This window comes from Gastrolobium bilobum, unplaced genomic scaffold (genome assembly GCF_033153095.1).
Source record: "Gastrolobium bilobum isolate Gb01-03AN ecotype WA unplaced genomic scaffold, APGP_CSIRO_Gbil_v1 utg1034, whole genome shotgun sequence".
In the NCBI taxonomy this organism is placed as follows: Eukaryota; Viridiplantae; Streptophyta; class Magnoliopsida; order Fabales; family Fabaceae; genus Gastrolobium; species Gastrolobium bilobum.
This window is the reverse complement of record NW_026897770.1, coordinates 368,883-374,882: the sequence shown is the minus strand read 5'-3', so window position 1 is coordinate 374,882 and position 6,000 is coordinate 368,883. Positions and strand designations below refer to the sequence as shown.

At 37.6% G+C, this 6,000-nt stretch overlaps 1 non-coding gene across 1 annotated transcript; it reads left to right on the top strand.

Moving 5' to 3' along the window:
- The first annotated feature begins 2,166 nt into the window (after positions 1–2,166).
- LOC133310131 (small nucleolar RNA R71) lies at positions 2,167–2,273 on the top strand. Its single transcript, XR_009751406.1, has one exon. It is a non-coding gene; the product is annotated as a small nucleolar RNA R71 (small nucleolar RNA).
- The last annotated feature ends 3,727 nt before the right edge of the window (positions 2,274–6,000 follow it).

Below are 6,000 nucleotides of genomic sequence, written 5' to 3'. Positions count from 1 at the left end.
CATTTGACAACTTCTTTCATAGTTGGATTCAATCTCCTCTGTGGCTGTCTGACTGGCTTCACCTCATTCTCCATCAATATTTTATGAGTGCAAAAAGATGGGTTTATTCCTTTCAAGTCTGTAATAGACCATCCTATAGCTGTTCTGTGCTCTCTCAACACCTTCAATAATTTTTCTTCTTCGGCGGTTGATAAATTTATGTTGATGATCACCGGGTATGTCTTGCTTTCTCCAAGAAATGCATATTTCAAAGTGGGAGGAAGTTCTTTCAATTCAACCTTTGGTGCACCTGGAATGATATCATCAACTTTCTCTTCTAGCTTTTCAACCTCTTGTTCTCCTTCTGTTGCTTCAGTCGTATTGTGCAGTAGATCTTCTTCTAATGACTCCAATTCCATCAGTGGTTGGAGTATTTCATCAACTGTATCTAGCACTGCATCATTGATCACATCAATCTTGAAGCAATCTCCTCCGTCGGAAGGATGTTTCATAGATTCAAGAACATCAATAGTTACGGTTTCATCATTAACCCGCAACATCAGCTTACCCTGCTCCACATCAATCATAGCCCTTGCAGTGGCTAAAAAGGGCCTTCCCAACAGTAAGGGAATTTCAGCATCCTCTTGCATGTCTAAGATGACAAAGTCTGCAGGGAATATGAACTTATCAATCTTCACCAAGACATCTTCAATAACTCCATCTGGCCTTCTGGTAGATCTGTCTGCTAGCTGCAGTGAAACTTTGGTCGGCTTTAATTCATGAATCCCCAGAGCCTTGCAGATGGATAATGGCATAAGGTTAATACTAGCTCCCAAGTCACATAACGCCTTTCCCACATCAATGTTGCCAATTTCTATGGGAATGCTGAAACTTCCAGGATCTTCAAGTTTTGGAGGCAACTTTTTCTGAATTATAGCACTACACTCTTCCGTCAACGTAACCGTTTCACATTCTTTCAGTTTACGTTTCTTCGATAAGAGATCTTTCATGAACTTTGCGTAATTCGGCATGTTCTCCAAGGCTTCAGCAAATGGAATATTGATTTGTAGCTTTTTGAAGATGTCAAGGAACTTCGAATACTGCTGCTTTTTGATTTCCTCTCTGAACCTCTGCGGATATGGAATTCTTGCATAAGGTGAGAGCTCCAATGGCTTTTCTTGTCTTTCTTGAGCTTTCTTTTTCTCCCATTTGAACTCTTTCTTTTCTGGAACAGCTTTCTCTGCAGTAGGCTCTTTGTCAACTTCTTTCTCTTTTTCTTCTTCAATGGCAGGTCCCTCAACTTTCTTTTTCTCTACTGAAGGCTTAATCACAGGTTCAATTACAATGCCACTTCTAGTGGTAATGGCCTTGCAGTGTGCGTTTGGATTAACGTCTGTATTACTCGGGAAAGTGCCTTGGGTTCTTTCATTGAACTGCCTTGACAATTGACCGATCTGGGTTTCAAGATTCCGGATAGAGGCTTCTTGATTCCGGAATGAGGCCCTGGTCTCCTGCATAAAGGTTGAAGTGTCTTCCCTGAATGCATTGGTACTTTGAACGTAGTCTGATGTGGTCTTGGATAGTTGTGCAAAGGCTTTCTCCCACTCTGATTGTTGTGGAGGTTGCTGTGGTGCTGGCATAGGAGGATTTAGCTGATGATTCGAGCTATAACTGAATCCTGGATGTTGATTTTTATTTCTCCACCCTTGATTCTGGTTATTGCCGTATTGGTTCCTCCCTGGATTATATGGAACTTTCTGATCATGCCAAATTCCATTAACATCTGCAGTTTCGGGTGCCTTGCAGTCATCAGTAGTATGAGCACCTGCGCAAATATCACAAACAATAGAAAAAGTATTAACATGAGCTACTGAAGTATTAGAAGAAACTTGAAAATCAGAAAATTGCTTTGTGAGAGCATCTAGTTGTTGTTGCTGTTTCTTATTGGACTGTAGGATCTGATCATTCTGGGCCAAGATGGCATCATAGCCATCAAGCTTCATAATCCCCGCTCTTCTCTGTGGTGCGGGAGCATTATCATACTCCTGAGAGGCTAGAGACTCTAGTAATTCCAAGGCTTCCTCTGGAGTTTTTGTCTTCAAGGACCCTCCTGATGCAGCATTCACCACTGTTCTTGTGTTCGGCGTCATCCCTTGGAAGAAGGTTTTCGCTTGCTCCCAGGCTTCAATGCCATGTTGGGGACACTTCCTGAGCAGTCCTTTGAATCTTTCCCATGCTTCATATAGAGATTCACTTTCTTTTTGTTCAAAAGAAGTGATATCCGCCTTGAGCTTTGCCATCTTCGAAGATGAGAAAAATTTATCCAAAAATTTGGTTGCCAAGTCGTCCCAGTGAGTGATGCTTCCTTGAGGTAACGATTGCAACCATCCTCTTGCTTCGTCTTTAAGTGAACATGGGAATAACCTGAGCAAAATAGCATCCCGAGACACCCCGTTCATTTTCAAGGTATCACAATATAGCAAGAAGTTTTCCAGATGGATGTAAGGGTCTTCAGTGCTTCCTCCGGCAAATTGGTCTTTCTGAATTAATTGTAAAAGTGCCGGCTTGAGTTCAAAGTTGTTAGCATCCACGTTTGGTCTAACAATACTCGCCGTCTGTGGAACTCGAGCAGGAGTCATGTAATCTCCCAACGTTCTCGGAGGTGGTGGAGGTACATTGTTGTCTCCCATTGCTTCTTCTCTTGGTTCTGTTGAGCTTGAAGCTTCTTTCTCTTGCTGTCTTCTTTCTTTAGCAAGTTTTCTGTTTCTTTTTGCTGTTTTCTCTATCTCTGGGTCGAATTGCAAGGAATCGGTGTCAACGGTACCTCGCATAAACCAGAAAAATAGATTATATAAAATAAGAAAATAAAACTGAATTTAAATAACAGAAAATAAGGTCCAATCTAAAGAATTAATAGCTACTATTAATGTTGAAATAGTAATCCCCGGCAACGGCGCCAAAAACTTGTTGCTACTCACGGCAAGTGCACCGATCGTACAAGTAATATATGATTAAGTAAGAGATCGTTCCCACGAGGATTACGGTTCAAGCACTAATTCACTATCGCAAACTTAGTTGGACAATCGAAAGTGTATTTAGAAACAGGATTTGAATTGCAAATTAAAATATTAAATATTAAGCTAATTACTTGCAAGAATTAAAGACAAGAAATTAAAGATGTGATTTAAAAATGTAAAAGAACGTAGCTAGGGGTTCGATTTCCTTTAATCTCCTTATTATGATTCAAAGTCCTTCTTTACGTTAACCGTCCTTAATATCAATCTAACCAATTCTTTCGCGTGTTATTAGAGCTCAATCCCTTGTTACCCTAAAACCTTTACAAACTTGAAAGAACCCTAGTTCCCCGGTTATTCCCCAAGAATGCAAGCATTAAGTTCAAGAATCTTAAGGTTACGCAAATTCTATGTCTATTCCTAGAATCATAGCGTTTACGATGAAGTTATCAGATATGGATCACACACCAACATCCCTATTGTCATGCATTTACCGATGATCATTATATAAGATTCAAGCCTATATAAAGCATTAAAAACAGATAACTTCATTCATGATAAAAAGGAAAATTAACGTACGAATTATTCAAAGCATAATAAATCGACTAAAATCCATCTAACCCTAACTACTTAAAGAACTAGCCGGACATGGCAAAATCAAGAACAAAAGAAAATAGAAAAGCTCCCCCAAACTCCATAGGTGATTGGTGGATCTTCAAAATCTCCAGTGAACACTTGACGTTGATCCGTCTCCGCCGCTCACGAACATGAATCTGATGTTTCTTCGCGTTCCCTCCGCCTCCAAGCACCCAAGAGTTGTTTAGCAATCTCAAAGTTATGTATTTCTGGTCCCCAATGGCCCTTTTATTGGCCAAGAGTTCGTATCCTAATAGAAAACTCGAATGGGCCTAAGTTGGATCTGTCTAGGCGCTTAAGCCTGTTGTAGCGCGCTTAAGCGCCCTAGGACAGTGAATTCTGATTCGCGTTGCGCGCTGAAGCGCTCTGAAGGGCGCTTAAGCGCGCTCCTCGCGACAACTTTTTCTTCTTGTGGCGCGCTTAAGCCCTGAGTTGGGGGCTTAAGCGCCTAGAGGCAGTAGCTATTTGCGTTTTTAGGGAGCTTAAGCTTCTGAATGGGGGCTTAAGCTCCCACTTCTAACAACTTGATAAGATCCTCAATCTTATTGTTTTTGATCTTCTTCTATCATCTCTTGATCTTATCTTTTCTAGTTGTGATCTCTATTTATCCAATCTTCATCTTTGACTCCTTTTGTCAACAAATCCCTAAAAAATAGCAAAGATGATTCCATTAAACAAAAATTCAGATAATGTTCATGATTATTATATTAAACCTTAGTTTTTGACTTATTTAACTTGATATTTTATATTAATTTAGTCTATAAAATAAGATAAACTAAAGGTTTATCATTGACCAAATTGCAACTGTAGTATGAAATTATCCTGGGTCCTGATTACATAGTGTTAATTATGACTTCTTTAAGTCATATACTGTGTCTGTCAACAATTAAAATTTGGTTGATTTACTAATTTAAAAATTACAAAACATGCATAGAAGAAAAACAAAAATTTAGAAAGGTTAAATTATACTTCTTTTTACCTTTTTTATATTATTGTAAAAATTATCTAAATGAAAATTACCCAAATGAAAGAGGCAGCAAGAGGTTCAAATTCTCTTCTTTATTCCAATTTTTATTTCCTAGCTGAACAGAAAAGTCAAATTATGTCATACGGAATTACGGATGACCTCGTGTTAAATCAATGCTGCAATAGAAATGACTAATGAAGGGGACAATGACCATTTTTCTATGTTATTGACAAAAATTTATCAAAATGTCATGTTTTCTAAATTTTTTGTTAAAATACCATGTCACAGAAAATGTTACAACATCAGACATTTTACATTTGGACATATGATAATGAGTTAGAGGCCACGCAAATTCATTAAATAATCCAGCATTTTCAACTAGACAATGTGTCAGGTCTAAATAGCTTAACTGTATAACCTATTATTTGACATTTTGACACGTGAAGAGAAAGAACTGAAGTCGCTGAATAGTGTAGAGACTATAGTGTAAAATGATATATGCATATGGAGTGTCCAGGGAAAAAAGATAAAGACGAATTAATGTCCAATAAATGTTGATTTATTTTTTTTGTTTTCTTTTTGAAAAATATAATAAACAATAAAGATAATTTGTTTTTCCAAGTAGCGTTCATAAGCATAGAAAACATTTAAGAGTTGCATGATTCAAACCTACCGTTACCAACCCAATGAATTAATCAATTTTACAAATTTAATGTCCAATAAATACTGATTTTATTTTTTGTTTTCTTTTTGAAAAATATAATAAACAATAAAGACGATTTGCTTTAAGGAAAATATTTGATATAATTTTATTGATTTTTAATTTAATGTCCAATATTTCCCTTAAAGTTATATTAGCCCAATGAATTAATCAGATATGCAAAAAGAAATATTGGCAAAACGTCACGTAATGCGCTATACAGTAAAGCGACTTAGGCCTAACATGTTGACTGGTTGAAAATGCTGGACTATTCAGCGAGTTTATGTGGCCTCAAATCGTTGACACATGTTCAAACGTAAAACGACAGGTGTCGTAACGTCTTTGGTGACGTGACATTTTTTAGGGAGCATAGCATTCCGATAAATGTTTGCCAATAACGTGGCAAAATGGTCGTTGCCTCCTAATGAATGTTGTTGTGCTGTTGTCTATTCTAAAAATCCCACTGCTAGTGGTTAGAGTTATGGAGAGAAATCAAATGATGGTAGATTAGTTGGTGCCAGAGAACTGAGCAGGTGTGAGAGCATGTGTTTGATCCTTTCCAATATTGTTTTGGGAGGAATTTAAAGCCTTAATTCCAGAACCAGTCCTGAATCGGACTAGTTGCGAAGCAATGTACCGATTAAAATATCTTTTAAAAAAAAGTTATGGAGAGAACTTCACAATTGCGAACATATTTTTTAAGG